General features: G+C 44.0%; 11 non-coding genes across 11 annotated transcripts; all 11 read right to left on the bottom strand.

Annotated features, from left to right (window-relative positions):
• Positions 1–5486: 5486 nt before the first annotated feature.
• Positions 5487–5677, bottom strand: LOC141195765 (U2 spliceosomal RNA). The gene has a single exon (XR_012268343.1). It is a non-coding gene; the product is annotated as a U2 spliceosomal RNA (small nuclear RNA).
• A 1123-nt stretch (positions 5678–6800) lies between these two features.
• On the bottom strand, positions 6801–6991 carry LOC141195754 (U2 spliceosomal RNA). The gene has a single exon (XR_012268332.1). It is a non-coding gene; the product is annotated as a U2 spliceosomal RNA (small nuclear RNA).
• A 1120-nt stretch (positions 6992–8111) lies between these two features.
• LOC141195743 (U2 spliceosomal RNA) lies at positions 8112–8302 on the bottom strand. Its single transcript, XR_012268321.1, has one exon. It is a non-coding gene; the product is annotated as a U2 spliceosomal RNA (small nuclear RNA).
• Positions 8303–9421: 1119 nt separating this feature from the next.
• On the bottom strand, positions 9422–9612 carry LOC141195732 (U2 spliceosomal RNA). Its single transcript, XR_012268310.1, has one exon. It is a non-coding gene; the product is annotated as a U2 spliceosomal RNA (small nuclear RNA).
• A 1121-nt stretch (positions 9613–10733) lies between these two features.
• LOC141195739 (U2 spliceosomal RNA) lies at positions 10734–10924 on the bottom strand. Its single transcript, XR_012268317.1, has one exon. It is a non-coding gene; the product is annotated as a U2 spliceosomal RNA (small nuclear RNA).
• A 1122-nt stretch (positions 10925–12046) lies between these two features.
• Positions 12047–12237, bottom strand: LOC141195721 (U2 spliceosomal RNA). The gene has a single exon (XR_012268299.1). It is a non-coding gene; the product is annotated as a U2 spliceosomal RNA (small nuclear RNA).
• Positions 12238–13360: 1123 nt separating this feature from the next.
• Positions 13361–13551, bottom strand: LOC141195710 (U2 spliceosomal RNA). Its single transcript, XR_012268288.1, has one exon. It is a non-coding gene; the product is annotated as a U2 spliceosomal RNA (small nuclear RNA).
• Positions 13552–14671: 1120 nt separating this feature from the next.
• On the bottom strand, positions 14672–14862 carry LOC141195698 (U2 spliceosomal RNA). The gene has a single exon (XR_012268276.1). It is a non-coding gene; the product is annotated as a U2 spliceosomal RNA (small nuclear RNA).
• A 1119-nt stretch (positions 14863–15981) lies between these two features.
• LOC141195686 (U2 spliceosomal RNA) lies at positions 15982–16172 on the bottom strand. The gene has a single exon (XR_012268265.1). It is a non-coding gene; the product is annotated as a U2 spliceosomal RNA (small nuclear RNA).
• A 1121-nt stretch (positions 16173–17293) lies between these two features.
• LOC141195675 (U2 spliceosomal RNA) lies at positions 17294–17484 on the bottom strand. Its single transcript, XR_012268254.1, has one exon. It is a non-coding gene; the product is annotated as a U2 spliceosomal RNA (small nuclear RNA).
• A 1121-nt stretch (positions 17485–18605) lies between these two features.
• Positions 18606–18796, bottom strand: LOC141195664 (U2 spliceosomal RNA). The gene has a single exon (XR_012268243.1). It is a non-coding gene; the product is annotated as a U2 spliceosomal RNA (small nuclear RNA).
• Positions 18797–19801: the final 1005 nt, after the last annotated feature.

Here is a 19801-nt window from a genome sequence, read left to right as displayed (position 1 = left end):
TGGATTAAAAGAAACCTATTAAAATCTGGAAAATCTTTACCACCTTTTACTTTTGATTTCATCACGATTTCTCTTTTCAGCTTTTCCATTTTTGAGTTCCAAAAGAAGGTAAAACAGGTTTTGGTTATCTTTTTTAAAACATTAACAGGCGGGGGGAAAACCATGCTAAGATACAATAAAAGAGGTAAAATCACCATCTTTAAAACCAATACTTTACCCTCCATTGTAAGTCTCCTCATGTTCCACATACATATTTTCGTATTTACTTTCTGTGTAACTGTTTCCCAACTATTATAACCATCATTATTTTCAGTGAATGATATACCTAAAATGGAAATGGATTCGGAGACATTAATTGGTACATCACGTAAAATCATCCCCCCAACACTTAAAATGTTACACTTATTAAAATTGATTTTAAAACCAGAAGCTAGACAAAAGGATTGCACTTGATGGAGAGTGGCCGTAAGTGATGGTGCATCTGTACACAAGACCGCCACGTCATCCATGTAGCCTACAACCTTGGCCTCCAAACCACCGCTTCCAGGCAGAGGGACACCGCATATCTGTTTATTTTGGCGTATTGCACATAACATTGGTTCCAGTGCACAGATAAACAGTAGGGGGGACAGAGGGCATCCCTGTTTCACCCCTGACCGTAAAAATACCTCTTGTGTCTTAAAACCATTCACTAAAATCTTACTTGTACAATCCTTGTAAAATGCTTTAAGCGATAGTAAAAACCCTTCTGGTATGCCCATTTTCTCTAAAACTTTAAAAAGATAAAAGTGTGAGACACGGTCAAATGCTTTTTCAAAATCAATAGATAAAATCGCCATTTTCCCCTTTCTGTCTTTCACATCCTCAATACAGTCTTTCACTAAATTCAGATTGTCCCATATACTGCGCCCCGGCACCCCACACACTTGATTAGAATGAATAACTTTGCTGATGACTTCTTTTAGACGATTTGCACAAATTTTAGCCATTATTTTATAGTCACAATTTAAAAGTGTTATTGGTCTCCAGTTTTCTAATTTTGATTTATCACCTTTTTTGTATAGGAGGGAGACTTCACCTTTCTTCCAGGAATTTAATAAAACCTTATTATTAAAAACCTCAGTAAACAAATAAAACAAATCATCTTTTAAAATATCATAAAAACATACATAAAATTCTATTGGGATGCCATCAGGACCAGGGACCTTTCCAGTTTTAAAACTTTTAATAGTTTTTAACACTTCTTGTACCGTTAAAACTTGGGATAAAAACTCTTGGGATGCGGGATCTAAAACAGCTGTTAGTCCTTGCAGCGAATCATCCATTAATTTATTATCTATATTTTTTCCATTAAAAAGATTAGAAAAAAAAACCTCAACTTTACCCAGCATATTTTTTATATTATTCTCACCATCTATATGGTCAATTATCACTTTTTCTTTTTTATTTTTCCTAAAAAAATATCTGGAACACTTTTCATTTTCTTCTATATGTTGTACTCTAGAACGAAAAATTATCTCTTTTCCTTTTTGTTCTAGCCATTTTGAAATCTCTTCTTTTAAGTTTGAAATATCAAGTTGTACATCTATCCCATTGTCTCTGAGCTTAAATAATGTTTGTAGGCGAGTATTTAAAATTCTATATTCTTCATATTTTTCTTTGGCTCTACATATACTCTTTTTAATAAAAAAGTCTTTTATTTTTACTTTCATTCTATCCCACCATACACTCATAGTCTCATTTGTTTTTTTCCCTTTTCTACATTTCCTATAAAACTCAATAAAATCTGATAAAATCTGCGGGTCGGTTAAAAGGGATACGTTCATTTTCCAGCTTTTCTTACCACATTTTTTGTTGTCATTTACTTTTATGGTAAAGGATAAAAGTTTATGGTCTGAAAATATATTAGTTAAAACTTCACATTTGGCAGGTATTGTTTTATCTGAACCAAAAATAAAATCAATCCTAGAGCTACAATTAGCATTGCTCCAAGTGAAACCGGCGTCCTCTGGGCTGTCACTATGACACTCTTTATATATGTCTATCAATTTAGCATCTTTGACTATATCATGTAGCATACCTGAGGTTTTATCGTAGTTCCTGCTTACAGAGCTGGAGCGCCAGTTTTCACCTTTTAAAACACAATTAAAATCCCCTGCTAAGATAAAAGGTTCAGAGTTATTAATAAATAATGGTAAAAGATCAAGCATTTCGGCTCTTTCATTTTTCTCTGGGGATCCATAAAAATTTAAAAACTGCCATCTAATACCATCAATAAAAGCTTTCACTAATAAAATACGACCTGGTAAAATTTCCTGAATAAAATCAATTAAAACGTTCCCTTTAAAAAGTATGGCTACACCCTCTGATCCTGCAGCATTCGATCCGGACCAGACAGATGGCCCACACTTCCACTCATCTTTATATTTTTGATATGACATTTCATGTGGGATATTACATTCTTGCAGAAAAAATACAGATGCAGTAAAACACGTAAAAAAATTAAAAAGAGCAGTTCTTCTCGTGTTAGATTTTATGCCTCTCACGTTGAGGGAAATACCTTTGAGTTCAGCCATCATTAGAAAATGTAGAAATTTTACTTAGGTAACTAAGAGCAACGGATTTACCTGTCCGATGAACCTGATCAGACCACTGGGCTTGCGCCTCCCTCCTCATCTGATAGTATCGTCACGAGAGTCTCCGTGGAGGAGGAAAGATTACCACATTTATATAAACCCGACGCTACACTGGCATAGCTCGGAGGGCTGGCTGGCAGAACCCGCTGGGTCTCCATTGGCTGGCCATGCAGTTCCTCATCGGGTGGGTCCCCGAGGGGTTCCGCCGCCCCTGTTTGACCTGTAGAAGGTCGTCCTATAGGAGGAGGTTGCGCACAAGGCAGAGCCTCTGACTCTTCAGAGGCAGCAAGATCCCGGTCCCCACCTGTAGCAGCGGAGACCGAAACCCCTGAGGGTCCAGCGTCCACGTCCCCTTCTGAAGAAGTGTCCATCTGTTCACCTCCTGCTGCCTCCTCCGAACCACCCTTTTTCTTTTTCTTCGGACCCACCTTTATCCACTCAGCGCCCTCAGCCCTAGGAGACCCAGACTGGGCATGGGCTTCTGCGTCGGCCTTTTGCCGGTCCCTTTTGACCTTACCAGTAGTGCCCTTCTGCTCCTTCTCAGCCCTCCTTTTGGACTCTCGCAGGTCCTGCAGCCAGGTTTTGGGATTTGGTATTTTACCTGTCATAGACTCTGGAGACATTTCACTATTTGGTACGCCCTTATTGTCTCCAGAGGCTCCAGGTTGTTGTTCCTCCTCCTGAGGGGTGGTCTGATCTTTTGGTCCTTGGTCGGACGTCTTGGACTTTCCCTTTTGCTCATCTTCCCGAAATCTGTGAGGGCAAGAAAAATAAAAGTGACCTGGAGTCTGGCAAAAACTACATTTCTTTTCCTTAGGGCATTCTTTTGTCTCATGTTCTTCACTAGCACAATTTCTACATGATACATTACAGTTTTCTTTTGAATGACCATAGCGCCCACAATTTCTGCAATATACTGGCATCCCAGAAAAGAAGAAATCCCCATTTGTTTGTCCAATTTTAAAACGGGCAGGGGGGAGCCGTATACCACCTGGTGTATTTGGATCTCTTATACACTTCACAAGAAATTTCCACTTAGATGTCCATATGTTATATTCATTAAGTATCTTCCCAATACATTTAACACTTTTAAAATAAATTGCTAAAAATGACATAATTTCTGGAGCAGAAACAAAAGGCGAAAATACTTTTACGACAACAAGTCTTACCTCATCCAGGACGTGCTCAACAATTTGTATCCCTTTCAGAACAGGATTATTTTCAACTTTTTTTAACTTTTCTAGAACATCTCTGAAAATAACTTCTCCGGTGAATGTGATGTCATAGTCACCTCTTCTAGGATAATCCTGGATGGACAGAATTTCATTCCTCTGCACGCCAAGAAGGTTCCTGAGCACGTCCTGGACTACATACCCTAATTTCCTCATATCCGAGCCACCCGCCGTGAAGTGAACTCGGATAGAGTTTTTTAGCCTCGCATAAAGAGGCACGAGGTTAGGGTCAACCTCCATGGAAACCGCAACAAGGTTGCAAATTGCAGCCGCTTGCAATCTGCGCTCCCAGTGTTCTTGCAGCGAAAGACACCTGGAAGCTGGGGGATCGCAACACGTTACCCTGGGACTAAGCCCTCTCCCTAATAGCAGCAAGCAGGTTAAGTCCACCAAAGTGGACGATCCTGCCAGGCCAAGGAGAGGGGTACCCGAGTACCCTTCAACTACAATCTCCTGCAATAAAGCACTTGATCGTAGCCAAAAGGCCGAGAAGCGATAACCAGAATTGGTTTCCGACTACGGTGCCACCCAAGGATTCTGAAAAGTCCATTTGTGGAGATGGCCACCTGGACTCCCGTTAAGAAGACATGCTGTCAACCTCTAGATCCCTCACATGCCTGCACTTTTCGGCTTGCTGCTGCTGCAATCCACGCGTTTTAGATCTGCATAACTCCACCTCTTTTAGCACAGTACCCTCAACCCCCGGCTGTTCCCACCCGCCTCAACACCGTTGGAAGGGAGGAGAACCAATTAAGGCGGGGGGGGGGGTGGAACGAGCAGCTGTCTACCCTTAGCAGGAGGGTTGCTGATTAATTACCTCTCCTGCTGCTGCTGCTGCTGGCTGTCCAGCAGCAGACTGAAGGTGGCTGCTGCTGTGCGCAGGTATATAAAGGCTCAGAGCCTATTATGACACGCGCAGCCAGCGTTCCATTGCCACATTCCGTCTACTGCAGGCGGGATACTTGGATGGCTGAATGTCACTGAGAAGCTCACAGAGACCGCCATAAGCAACAGTTTAAAAGAATGCCACAGACTAATCAACCAAACTTTTTGGGTTGGTTTCTCTTTTATAGTCTGCAGGCATTAAATGAAAGAAGTCAGTGTTCCAGCAGAGGGAGACAACGTTTCAGAAAAGGCATTGTAGCAAACCAAAAAAGAAATTTTAAGCGCAGCAGAGTAACCAGCTCACATACCTGTTAGCTCAGGTGAGTTTAAAAGGCTGCTGTTGATAACAAGGGCATTTGCTAAATAGATGGTGTGTGTGCAACAATATACTGAAAGGTCAATTATATTGTGCAGCTTATCTCACCACCTGTAGTTATTTAGGTGAAAGCTCCAAAATGCTTGCCTAATATGTCTGTTTATCCAAAAGGAAGTATAGAGGGAGAGCTAGATAGATAGCATTGCATTACATTACATTACATGGCAATGCAATGCACAGTTGCTGAAGTTGAACCAAAATGAGCTTGTCATCTGGCTTCTGCAACTTTTAACATGAAAAATCCAATGAGGAGAAGAAAAGCAAAGCCAAAGAGTCCATCCCAAAATCCGACAAACAAGCAAAATGAACAAAAAGCATTGAATTCAATTCTTTCTGATTTTAGAAACTGCATTAAAGAAGGGGTGCACCGGTCCTGGAGATACTGCAATACCAGGTCAATGCGTGGAGTGGACAGAGCAAGCTCTTTTTCCATCTCCCTGTTCTAAAAATCCATTTAATATATGGTCCCCAGATAGGGGACGTATCAGATATTAAACTGATAAGAACAGATACTACACTTGATCTTAGCCAAAAGGCCGAGAAGCGATAACCAGAATTGGTTTCCGACTACGGTGCCACCCAAGGATTCTGAAAAGTCCATTTGTGGAGATGGCCACCTGGACTCCCGTTAAGAAGACATGCTGTCAACCTCTAGATCCCTCACATGCCTGCACTTTTCGGCTTGCTGCTGCTGCAATCCACGCGTTTTAGATCTGCATAACTCCACCTCTTTTAGCACAGTACCCTCAACCCCCGGCTGTTCCCACCCGCCTCAACACCGTTGGAAGGGAGGAGAACCAATTAAGGCGGGGGGGGGGGGTGGAACGAGCAGCTGTCTACCCTTAGCAGGAGGGTTGCTGATTAATTACCTCTCCTGCTGCTGCTGCTGCTGGCTGTCCAGCAGCAGACTGAAGGTGGCTGCTGCTGTGCGCAGGTATATAAAGGCTCAGAGCCTATTATGACACGCGCAGCCAGCGTTCCATTGCCACATTCCGTCTACTGCAGGCGGGATACCTGGATGGCTGAATGTCACTGAGAAGCTCACAGAGACCGCCATAAGCAACAGTTTAAAAGAATGCCACAGACTAATCAACCAAACTTTTTGGGTTGGCTTCTCTTTTATAGTCTGCAGGCATTAAATGAAAGAAGTCAGTGTTCCAGCAGAGGGAGACAACGTTTCAGAAAAGGCATTGTAGCAAACCAAAAAAGAAATTTTAAGCGCAGCAGAGTAACCAGCTCACATACCTGTTAGCTCAGGTGAGTTTAAAAGGCTGCTGTTGATAACAAGGGCATTTGCTAAATAGATGGTGTGTGTGCAACAATATACTGAAAGGTCAATTATATTGTGCAGCTTATCTCACCACCTGTAGTTATTTAGGTGAAAGCTCCAAAATGCTTGCCTAATATGTCTGTTTATCCAAAAGGAAGTATAGAGGGAGAGCTAGATAGATAGCATTGCATTACATTACATTACATGGCAATGCAATGCACAGTTGCTGAAGTTGAACCAAAATGAGCTTGTCATCTGGCTTCTGCAACTTTTAACATGAAAAATCCAATGAGGAGAAGAAAAGAAAAAGCCAAAGAGTCCATCCCAAAATCCGACAAACAAGCAAAATGAACAAAAAGCATTGAATTCAATTCTTTCTGATTTTAGAAACTGCATTAAAGAAGGGGTGCACCGGTCCTGGAGATACTGCAATACCAGGTCAATGCGTGGAGTGGACAGAGCAAGCTCTTTTTCCATCTCCCTGTTCTAAAAATCCATTTAATATATGGTCCCCAGATAGGGGACGTATCAGATATTAAACTGATAAGAACAGATACTACACTTGATCTTAGCCAAAAGGCCGAGAAGCGATAACCAGAATTGGTTTCCGACTACGGTGCCACCCAAGGATTCTGAAAAGTCCATTTGTGGAGATGGCCACCTGGACTCCCGTTAAGAAGACATGCTGTCAACCTCTAGATCCCTCACATGCCTGCACTTTTCGGCTTGCTGCTGCTGCAATCCACGCGTTTTAGATCTGCATAACTCCACCTCTTTTAGCACAGTACCCTCAACCCCCGGCTGTTCCCACCCGCCTCAACACCGTTGGAAGGGAGGAGAACCAATTAAGGCGGGGGGGGGTGGAACGAGCAGCTGTCTACCCTTAGCAGGAGGGTTGCTGATTAATTACCTCTCCTGCTGCTGCTGCTGCTGGCTGTCCAGCAGCAGACTGAAGGTGGCTGCTGCTGTGCGCAGGTATATAAAGGCTCAGAGCCTATTATGACACGCGCAGCCAGCGTTCCATTGCCACATTCCGTCTACTGCAGGCGGGATACCTGGATGGCTGAATGTCACTGAGAAGCTCACAGAGACCGCCATAAGCAACAGTTTAAAAGAATGCCACAGACTAATCAACCAAACTTTTTGGGTTGGTTTCTCTTTTATAGTCTGCAGGCATTAAATGAAAGAAGTCAGTGTTCCAGCAGAGGGAGACAACGTTTCAGAAAAGGCATTGTAGCAAACCAAAAAAGAAATTTTAAGCGCAGCAGAGTAACCAGCTCACATACCTGTTAGCTCAGGTGAGTTTAAAAGGCTGCTGTTGATAACAAGGGCATTTGCTAAATAGATGGTGTGTGTGCAACAATATACTGAAAGGTCAATTATATTGTGCAGCTTATCTCACCACCTGTAGTTATTTAGGTGAAAGCTCCAAAATGCTTGCCTAATATGTCTGTTTATCCAAAAGGAAGTATAGAGGGAGAGCTAGATAGATAGCATTGCATTACATTACATTACATGGCAATGCAATGCACAGTTGCTGAAGTTGAACCAAAATGAGCTTGTCATCTGGCTTCTGCAACTTTTAACATGAAAAATCCAATGAGGAGAAGAAAAGAAAAAGCCAAAGAGTCCATCCCAAAATCCGACAAACAAGCAAAATGAACAAAAAGCATTGAATTCAATTCTTTCTGATTTTAGAAACTGCATTAAAGAAGGGGTGCACCGGTCCTGGAGATACTGCAATACCAGGTCAATGCGTGGAGTGGACAGAGCAAGCTCTTTTTCCATCTCCCTGTTCTAAAAATCCATTTAATATATGGTCCCCAGATAGGGGACGTATCAGATATTAAACTGATAAGAACAGATACTACACTTGATCTTAGCCAAAAGGCCGAGAAGCGATAACCAGAATTGGTTTCCGACTACGGTGCCACCCAAGGATTCTGAAAAGTCCATTTGTGGAGATGGCCACCTGGACTCCCGTTAAGAAGACATGCTGTCAACCTCTAGATCCCTCACATGCCTGCACTTTTCGGCTTGCTGCTGCTGCAATCCACGCGTTTTAGATCTGCATAACTCCACCTCTTTTAGCACAGTACCCTCAACCCCCGGCTGTTCCCACCCGCCTCAACACCGTTGGAAGGGAGGAGAACCAATTAAGGCGGGGGGGGGTGGAACGAGCAGCTGTCTACCCTTAGCAGGAGGGTTGCTGATTAATTACCTCTCCTGCTGCTGCTGCTGCTGGCTGTCCAGCAGCAGACTGAAGGTGGCTGCTGCTGTGCGCAGGTATATAAAGGCTCAGAGCCTATTATGACACGCGCAGCCAGCGTTCCATTGCCACATTCCGTCTACTGCAGGCGGGATACCTGGATGGCTGAATGTCACTGAGAAGCTCACAGAGACCGCCATAAGCAACAGTTTAAAAGAATGCCACAGACTAATCAACCAAACTTTTTGGGTTGGTTTCTCTTTTATAGTCTGCAGGCATTAAATGAAAGAAGTCAGTGTTCCAGCAGAGGGAGACAACGTTTCAGAAAAGGCATTGTAGCAAACCAAAAAAGAAATTTTAAGCGCAGCAGAGTAACCAGCTCACATACCTGTTAGCTCAGGTGAGTTTAAAAGGCTGCTGTTGATAACAAGGGCATTTGCTAAATAGATGGTGTGTGTGCAACAATATACTGAAAGGTCAATTATATTGTGCAGCTTATCTCACCACCTGTAGTTATTTAGGTGAAAGCTCCAAAATGCTTGCCTAATATGTCTGTTTATCCAAAAGGAAGTATAGAGGGAGAGCTAGATAGATAGCATTGCATTACATTACATTACATGGCAATGCAATGCACAGTTGCTGAAGTTGAACCAAAATGAGCTTGTCATCTGGCTTCTGCAACTTTTAACATGAAAAATCCAATGAGGAGAAGAAAAGCAAAGCCAAAGAGTCCATCCCAAAATCCGACAAACAAGCAAAATGAACAAAAAGCATTGAATTCAATTCTTTCTGATTTTAGAAACTGCATTAAAGAAGGGGTGCACCGGTCCTGGAGATACTGCAATACCAGGTCAATGCGTGGAGTGGACAGAGCAAGCTCTTTTTCCATCTCCCTGTTCTAAAAATCCATTTAATATATGGTCCCCAGATAGGGGACGTATCAGATATTAAACTGATAAGAACAGATACTACACTTGATCTTAGCCAAAAGGCCGAGAAGCGATAACCAGAATTGGTTTCCGACTACGGTGCCACCCAAGGATTCTGAAAAGTCCATTTGTGGAGATGGCCACCTGGACTCCCGTTAAGAAGACATGCTGTCAACCTCTAGATCCCTCACATGCCTGCACTTTTCGGCTTGCTGCTGCTGCAATCCACGCGTTTTAGATCTGCATAACTCCACCTCTTTTAGCACAGTACCCTCAACCCCCGGCTGTTCCCACCCGCCTCAACACCGTTGGAAGGGAGGAGAACCAATTAAGGCGGGGGGGGGGGTGGAACGAGCAGCTGTCTACCCTTAGCAGGAGGGTTGCTGATTAATTACCTCTCCTGCTGCTGCTGCTGCTGGCTGTCCAGCAGCAGACTGAAGGTGGCTGCTGCTGTGCGCAGGTATATAAAGGCTCAGAGCCTATTATGACACGCGCAGCCAGCGTTCCATTGCCACATTCCGTCTACTGCAGGCGGGATACCTGGATGGCTGAATGTCACTGAGAAGCTCACAGAGACCGCCATAAGCAACAGTTTAAAAGAATGCCACAGACTAATCAACCAAACTTTTTGGGTTGGTTTCTCTTTTATAGTCTGCAGGCATTAAATGAAAGAAGTCAGTGTTCCAGCAGAGGGAGACAACGTTTCAGAAAAGGCATTGTAGCAAACCAAAAAAGAAATTTTAAGCGCAGCAGAGTAACCAGCTCACATACCTGTTAGCTCAGGTGAGTTTAAAAGGCTGCTGTTGATAACAAGGGCATTTGCTAAATAGATGGTGTGTGTGCAACAATATACTGAAAGGTCAATTATATTGTGCAGCTTATCTCACCACCTGTAGTTATTTAGGTGAAAGCTCCAAAATGCTTGCCTAATATGTCTGTTTATCCAAAAGGAAGTATAGAGGGAGAGCTAGATAGATAGCATTGCATTACATTACATTACATGGCAATGCAATGCACAGTTGCTGAAGTTGAACCAAAATGAGCTTGTCATCTGGCTTCTGCAACTTTTAACATGAAAAATCCAATGAGGAGAAAAAAAGCAAAGCCAAAGAGTCCATCCCAAAATCCGACAAACAAGCAAAATGAACAAAAAGCATTGAATTCAATTCTTTCTGATTTTAGAAACTGCATTAAAGAAGGGGTGCACCGGTCCTGGAGATACTGCAATACCAGGTCAATGCATGGAGTGGACAGAGCAAGCTCTTTTTCCATCTCCCTGTTCTAAAAATCCATTTAATATATGGTCCCCAGATAGGGGACGTATCAGATATTAAACTGATAAGAACAGATACTACACTTGATCTTAGCCAAAAGGCCGAGAAGCGATAACCAGAATTGGTTTCCGACTACGGTGCCACCCAAGGATTCTGAAAAGTCCATTTGTGGAGATGGCCACCTGGACTCCCGTTAAGAAGACATGCTGTCAACCTCTAGATCCCTCACATGCCTGCACTTTTCGGCTTGCTGCTGCTGCAATCCACGCGTTTTAGATCTGCATAACTCCACCTCTTTTAGCACAGTACCCTCAACCCCCGGCTGTTCCCACCCGCCTCAACACCGTTGGAAGGGAGGAGAACCAATTAAGGCGGGGGGGGGGGGTGGAACGAGCAGCTGTCTACCCTTAGCAGGAGGGTTGCTGATTAATTACCTCTCCTGCCGCTGCTGCTGCTGGCTGTCCAGCAGCAGACTGAAGGTGGCTGCTGCTGTGCGCAGGTATATAAAGGCTCAGAGCCTATTATGACACGCGCAGCCAGCGTTCCATTGCCACATTCCGTCTACTGCAGGCGGGATACCTGGATGGCTGAATGTCACTGAGAAGCTCACAGAGACCGCCATAAGCAACAGTTTAAAAGAATGCCACAGACTAATCAACCAAACTTTTTGGGTTGGTTTCTCTTTTATAGTCTGCAGGCATTAAATGAAAGAAGTCAGTGTTCCAGCAGAGGGAGACAACGTTTCAGAAAAGGCATTGTAGCAAACCAAAAAAGAAATTTTAAGCGCAGCAGAGTAACCAGCTCACATACCTGTTAGCTCAGGTGAGTTTAAAAGGCTGCTGTTGATAACAAGGGCATTTGCTAAATAGATGGTGTGTGTGCAACAATATACTGAAAGGTCAATTATATTGTGCAGCTTATCTCACCACCTGTAGTTATTTAGGTGAAAGCTCCAAAATGCTTGCCTAATATGTCTGTTTATCCAAAAGGAAGTATAGAGGGAGAGCTAGATAGATAGCATTGCATTACATTACATTACATGGCAATGCAATGCACAGTTGCTGAAGTTGAACCAAAATGAGCTTGTCATCTGGCTTCTGCAACTTTTAACATGAAAAATCCAATGAGGAGAAGAAAAGCAAAGCCAAAGAGTCCATCCCAAAATCCGACAAACAAGCAAAATGAACAAAAAGCATTGAATTCAACTTTTTCTGATTTTAGAAACTGCATTAAAGAAGGGGTGCACCGGTCCTGGAGATACTGCAATACCAGGTCAATGCGTGGAGTGGACAGAGCAAGCTCTTTTTCCATCTCCCTGTTCTAAAAATCCATTTAATATATGGTCCCCAGATAGGGGACGTATCAGATATTAAACTGATAAGAACAGATACTACACTTGATCTTAGCCAAAAGGCCGAGAAGCGATAACCAGAATTGGTTTCCGACTACGGTGCCACCCAAGGATTCTGAAAAGTCCATTTGTGGAGATGGCCACCTGGACTCCCGTTAAGAAGACATGCTGTCAACCTCTAGATCCCTCACATGCCTGCACTTTTCGGCTTGCTGCTGCTGCAATCCACGCGTTTTAGATCTGCATAACTCCACCTCTTTTAGCACAGTACCCTCAACCCCCGGCTGTTCCCACCCGCCTCAACACCGTTGGAAGGGAGGAGAACCAATTAAGGCGGGGGGGGGGGGGTGGAACGAGCAGGTGTCTACCCTTAGCAGGAGGGTTGCTGATTAATTACCTCTCCTGCTGCTGCTGCTGCTGGCTGTCCAGCAGCAGACTGAAGGTGGCTGCTGCTGTGCGCAGGTATATAAAGGCTCAGAGCCTATTATGACACGCGCAGCCAGCGTTCCATTGCCACATTCCGTCTACTGCAGGCGGGATACCTGGATGGCTGAATGTCACTGAGAAGCTCACAGAGACCGCCATAAGCAACAGTTTAAAAGAATGCCACAGACTAATCAACCAAACTTTTTGGGTTGGTTTCTCTTTTATAGTCTGCAGGCATTAAATGAAAGAAGTCAGTGTTCCAGCAGAGGGAGACAACGTTTCAGAAAAGGCATTGTAGCAAACCAAAAAAGAAATTTTAAGCGCAGCAGAGTAACCAGCTCACATACCTGTTAGCTCAGGTGAGTTTAAAAGGCTGCTGTTGATAACAAGGGCATTTGCTAAATAGATGGTGTGTGTGCAACAATATACTGAAAGGTCAATTATATTGTGCAGCTTATCTCACCACCTGTAGTTATTTAGGTGAAAGCTCCAAAATGCTTGCCTAATATGTCTGTTTATCCAAAAGGAAGTATAGAGGGAGAGCTAGATAGATAGCATTGCATTACATTACATTACATGGCAATGCAATGCACAGTTGCTGAAGTTGAACCAAAATGAGCTTGTCATCTGGCTTCTGCAACTTTTAACATGAAAAATCCAATGAGGAGAAGAAAAGCAAAGCCAAAGAGTCCATCCCAAAATCCGACAAACAAGCAAAATGAACAAAAAGCATTGAATTCAATTCTTTCTGATTTTAGAAACTGCATTAAAGAAGGGGTGCACCGGTCCTGGAGATACTGCAATACCAGGTCAATGCGTGGAGTGGACAGAGCAAGCTCTTTTTCCATCTCCCTGTTCTAAAAATCCATTTAATATATGGTCCCCAGATAGGGGACGTATCAGATATTAAACTGATAAGAACAGATACTACACTTGATCTTAGCCAAAAGGCCGAGAAGCGATAACCAGAATTGGTTTCCGACTACGGTGCCACCCAAGGATTCTGAAAAGTCCATTTGTGGAGATGGCCACCTGGACTCCCGTTAAGAAGACATGCTGTCAACCTCTAGATCCCTCACATGCCTGCACTTTTCGGCTTGCTGCTGCTGCAATCCACGCGTTTTAGATCTGCATAACTCCACCTCTTTTAGCACAGTACCCTCAACCCCCGGCTGTTCCCACCCGCCTCAACACCGTTGGAAGGGAGGAGAACCAATTAAGGCGGGGGGGGGGTGGAACGAGCAGCTGTCTACCCTTAGCAGGAGGGTTGCTGATTAATTACCTCTCCTGCTGCTGCTGCTGCTGGCTGTCCAGCAGCAGACTGAAGGTGGCTGCTGCTGTGCGCAGGTATATAAAGGCTCAGAGCCTATTATGACACGCGCAGCCAGCGTTCCATTGCCACATTCCGTCTACTGCAGGCGGGATACCTGGATGGCTGAATGTCACTGAGAAGCTCACAGAGACCGCCATAAGCAACAGTTTAAAAGAATGCCACAGACTAATCAACCAAACTTTTTGGGTTGGTTTCTCTTTTATAGTCTGCAGGCATTAAATGAAAGAAGTCAGTGTTCCAGCAGAGGGAGACAACGTTTCAGAAAAGGCATTGTAGCAAACCAAAAAAGAAATTTTAAGCGCAGCAGAGTAACCAGCTCACATACCTGTTAGCTCAGGTGAGTTTAAAAGGCTGCTGTTGATAACAAGGGCATTTGCTAAATAGATGGTGTGTGTGCAACAATATACTGAAAGGTCAATTATATTGTGCAGCTTATCTCACCACCTGTAGTTATTTAGGTGAAAGCTCCAAAATGCTTGCCTAATATGTCTGTTTATCCAAAAGGAAGTATAGAGGGAGAGCTAGATAGATAGCATTGCATTACATTACATTACATGGCAATGCAATGCACAGTTGCTGAAGTTGAACCAAAATGAGCTTGTCATCTGGCTTCTGCAACTTTTAACATGAAAAATCCAATGAGGAGAAGAAAAGCAAAGCCAAAGAGTCCATCCCAAAATCCGACAAACAAGCAAAATGAACAAAAAGCATTGAATTCAATTCTTTCTGATTTTAGAAACTGCATTAAAGAAGGGGTGCACCGGTCCTGGAGATACTGCAATACCAGGTCAATGCGTGGAGTGGACAGAGCAAGCTCTTTTTCCATCTCCCTGTTCTAAAAATCCATTTAATATATGGTCCCCAGATAGGGGACGTATCAGATATTAAACTGATAAGAACAGATACTACACTTGATCTTAGCCAAAAGGCCGAGAAGCGATAACCAGAATTGGTTTCCGACTTCGGTGCCACCCAAGGATTCTGAAAAGTCCATTTGTGGAGATGGCCACCTGGACTCCCGTTAAGAAGACATGCTGTCAACCTCTAGATCCCTCACATGCCTGCACTTTTCGGCTTGCTGCTGCTGCAATCCACGCGTTTTAGATCTGCATAACTCCACCTCTTTTAGCACAGTACCCTCAACCCCCGGCTGTTCCCACCCGCCTCAACACCGTTGGAAGGGAGGAGAACCAATTAAGGCGGGGGGGGGTGGAACGAGCAGCTGTCTACCCTTAGCAGGAGGGTTGCTGATTAATTACCTCTCCTGCTGCTGCTGCTGCTGGCTGTCCAGCAGCAGACTGAAGGTGGCTGCTGCTGTGCGCAGGTATATAAAGGCTCAGAGCCTATTATGACACGCGCAGCCAGCGTTCCATTGCCACATTCCGTCTACTGCAGGCGGGATACCTGGATGGCTGAATGTCACTGAGAAGCTCACAGAGACCGCCATAAGCAACAGTTTAAAAGAATGCCACAGACTAATCAACCAAACTTTTTGGGTTGGTTTCTCTTTTATAGTCTGCAGGCATTAAATGAAAGAAGTCAGTGTTCCAGCAGAGGGAGACAACGTTTCAGAAAAGGCATTGTAGCAAACCAAAAAATAAATTTTAAGCGCAGCAGAGTAACCAGCTCACATACCTGTTAGCTCAGGTGAGTTTAAAAGGCTGCTGTTGATAACAAGGGCATTTGCTAAATAGATGGTGTGTGTGCAACAATATACTGAAAGGTCAATTATATTGTGCAGCTTATCTCACCACCTGTAGTTATTTAGGTGAAAGCTCCAAAATGCTTGCCTAATATGTCTGTTTATCCAAAAGGAAGTATAGAGGGAGAGCTAGATAGATAGCATTGCATTACATTACATTACATGGCAATGCAATGCACAGTTGCTGAAGTTGAACCAAAATGAGCTTGTCATCTGGCTTCTGCAACTTTTAACATGAAAAATCCAATGAGGAGAAGAAAAGCAAAGCCAAAGAGTCCATCCCAAAATCCGACAAACAAGCAAAATGAACAAAAAGCATTGAATTCAATTCTTTCTGATTTTAGAAACTGCATTAAAGAAGGGGTGCACCGGTCCTGGAGATACTGCAATACCAGGTCAATGCGTGGAGTGGACAGAGCAAGCTCTTTTTCCATCTCCCTGTTCTAAAAATCCATTTAATATATGGTCCCCAGATAGGGGACGTATCAGATATTAAACTGATAAGAACAGATACTACACTTGATCTTAGCCAAAAGGCCGAGAAGCGATAACCAGAATTGGTTTCCGACTACGGTGCCACCCAAGGATTCTGAAAAGTCCATTTGTGGAGATGGCCACCTGGACTCCCGTTAAGAAGACATGCTGTCAACCTCTAGATCCCTCACATGCCTGCACTTTTCGGCTTGCTGCTGCTGCAATCCACGCGTTTTAGATCTGCATAACTCCACCTCTTTTAGCACAGTACCCTCAACCCCCGGCTGTTCCCACCCGCCTCAACACCGTTGGAAGGGAGGAGAACCAATTAAGGCGGGGGGGGGGGTGGAACGAGCAGCTGTCTACCCTTAGCAGGAGGGTTGCTGATTAATTACCTCTCCTGCTGCTGCTGCTGCTGTCTGTCCAGCAGCAGACTGAAGGTGGCTGCTGCTGTGCGCAGGTATATAAAGGCTCAGAGCCTATTATGACACGCGCAGCCAGCGTTCCATTGCCACATTCCGTCTACTGCAGGCGGGATACCTGGATGGCTGAATGTCACTGAGAAGCTCACAGAGACCGCCATAAGCAACAGTTTAAAAGAATGCCACAGACTAATCAACCAAACTTTTTGGGTTGGTTTCTCTTTTATAGTCTGCAGGCATTAAATGAAAGAAGTCAGTGTTCCAGCAGAGGGAGACAACGTTTCAGAAAAGGCATTGTAGCAAACCAAAAAAGAAATTTTAAGCGCAGCAGAGTAACCAGCTCACATACCTGTTAGCTCAGGTGAGTTTAAAAGGCTGCTGTTGATAACAAGGGCATTTGCTAAATAGATGGTGTGTGTGCAACAATATACTGAAAGGTCAATTATATTGTGCAGCTTATCTCACCACCTGTAGTTATTTAGGTGAAAGCTCCAAAATGCTTGCCTAATATGTCTGTTTATCCAAAAGGAAGTATAGAGGGAGAGCTAGATAGATAGCATTGCATTACATTACATTACATGGCAATGCAATGCACAGTTGCTGAAGTTGAACCAAAATGAGCTTGTCATCTGGCTTCTGCAACTTTTAACATGAAAAATCCAATGAGGAGAAGAAAAGCAAAGCCAAAGAGTCCATCCCAAAATCCGACAAACAAGCAAAATGAACAAAAAGCATTGAATTCAATTCTTTCTGATTTTAGAAACTGCATTAAAGAAGGGGTGCACCGGTCCTGGAGATACTGCAATACCAGGTCAATGCGTGGAGTGGACAGAGCAAGCTCTTTTTCCATCTCCCTGTTCTAAAAATCCATTTAATATATGGTCCCCAGATAGGGGACGTATCAGATATTAAACTGATAAGAACAGATACTACACTTGATCTTAGCCAAAAGGCCGAGAAGCGATAACCAGAATTGGTTTCTGACTACGGTGCCACCCAAGGATTCTGAAAAGTCCATTTGTGGAGATGGCCACCTGGACTCCCGTTAAGAAGACATGCTGTCAACCTCTAGATCCCTCACATGCCTGCACTTTTCGGCTTGCTGCTGCTGCAATCCACGCGTTTTAGATCTGCATAACTCCACCTCTTTTAGCACAGTACCCTCAACCCCCGGCTGTTCCCACCCGCCTCAACACCGTTGGAAGGGAGGAGAACCAATTAAGGCGGGGGGGGGGGTGGAACGAGCAGCTGTCTACCCTTAGCAGGAGGGTTGCTGATTAATTACCTCTCCTGCTGCTGCTGCTGCTGGCTGTCCAGCAGCAGACTGAAGGTGGCTGCTGCTGTGCGCAGGTATATAAAGGCTCAGAGCCTATTATGACACGCGCAGCCAGCGTTCCATTGCCACATTCCGTCTACTGCAGGCGGGATACCTGGATGGCTGAATGTCACTGAGAAGCTCACAGAGACCGCCATAAGCAACAGTTTAAAAGAATGCCACAGACTAATCAACCAAACTTTTTGGGTTGGTTTCTCTTTTATAGTCTGCAGGCATTAAATGAAAGAAGTCAGTGTTCCAGCAGAGGGAGACAACGTTTCAGAAAAGGCATTGTAGCAAACCAAAAAAGAAATTTTAAGCGCAGCAGAGTAACCAGCTCACATACCTGTTAGCTCAGGTGAGTTTAAAAGGCTGCTGTTGATAACAAGGGCATTTGCTAAATAGATGGTGTGTGTGCAACAATATACTGAAAGGTCAATTATATTGTGCAGCTTATCTCACCACCTGTAGTTATTTAGGTGAAAGCTCCAAAATGCTTGCCTAATATGTCTGTTTATCCAAAAGGAAGTATAGAGGGAGAGCTAGATAGATAGCATTGCATTACATTACATTACATAGCAATGCAATGCACAGTTGCTGAAGTTGAACCAAAATGAGCTTGTCATCTGGCTTCTGCAACTTTTAACATGAAAAATCCAATGAGGAGAAGAAAAGCAAAGCCAAAGAGTCCATCCCAAAATCCGACAAACAAGCAAAATGAACAAAAAGCATTGAATTCAATTCTTTCTGATTTTAGAAACTGCATTAAAGAAGGGGTGCACCGGTCCTGGAGATACTGCAATACCAGGTCAATGCGTGGAGTGGACAGAGCAAGCTCTTTTTCCATCTCCCTGTTCTAAAAATCCATTTAATATATGGTCCCCAGATAGGGGACGTATCAGATATTAAACTGATAAGAACAGATACTACACTTGATCTTAGCCAAAAGGCCGAGAAGCGATAACCAGAATTGGTTTCCGACTACGGTGCCACCCAAGGATTCTGAAAAGTCCATTTGTGGAGATGGCCACCTGGACTCCCGTTAAGAAGACATGCTGTCAACCTCTAGATCCCTCACATGCCTGCACTTTTCGGCTTGCTGCTGCTGCAATCCACGCGTTTTAGATCTGCATAACTCCACCTCTTTTAGCACAGTACCCTCAACCCCCGGCTGTTCCCACCCGCCTCAACACCGTTGGAAGGGAGGAGAACCAATTAAGGCGGGGGGGGGGGGGGGTGGAACGAGCAGCTGTCTACCCTTAGCAGGAGGGTTGCTGATTAATTACCTCTCCTGCTGCTGCTGCTGCTGGCTGTCCAGCAGCAGACTGAAGGTGGCTGCTGCTGTGCGCAGGTATATAAAGGCTCAGAGCCTATTATGACACGCGCAGCCAGCGTTCCATTGCCACATTCCGTCTACTGCAGGCGGGATACCTGGATGGCTGAATGTCACTGAGAAGCTCACAGAGACCGCCATAAGCAACAGTTTAAAAGAATGCCACAGACTAATCAACCAAACTTTTTGGGTTGGTTTCTCTTTTATAGTCTGCAGGCATTAAATGAAAGAAGTCAGTGTTCCAGCAGAGGGAGACAACGTTTCAGAAAAGGCATTGTAGCAAACCAAAAAAGAAATTTTAAGCGCAGCAGAGTAACCAGCTCACATACCTGTTAGCTCAGGTGAGTTTAAAAGGCTGCTGTTGATAACAAGGGCATTTGCTAAATAGATGGTGTGTGTGCAACAATATACTGAAAGGTCAATTATATTGTGCAGCTTATCTCACCACCTGTAGTTATTTAGGTGAAAGCTCCAAAATGCTTGCCTAATATGTCTGTTTATCCAAAAGGAAGTATAGAGGGAGAGCTAGATAGATAGCATTGCATTACATTACATTACATGGCAATGCAATGCACAGTTGCTGAAGTTGAACCAAAATGAGCTTGTCATCTGGCTTCTGCAACTTTTAACATGA

Source organism: Phyllobates terribilis, unplaced genomic scaffold (genome assembly GCF_046119375.1).
Source record: "Phyllobates terribilis strain yellow unplaced genomic scaffold, ASM4611937v1 Scaffold_74__1_contigs__length_7073193, whole genome shotgun sequence".
Taxonomy (NCBI): domain Eukaryota; kingdom Metazoa; phylum Chordata; class Amphibia; order Anura; family Dendrobatidae; genus Phyllobates; species Phyllobates terribilis.
Note: the sequence above shows the minus strand (reverse complement) of the source record. Positions and strands in the feature narration are given on the sequence as shown.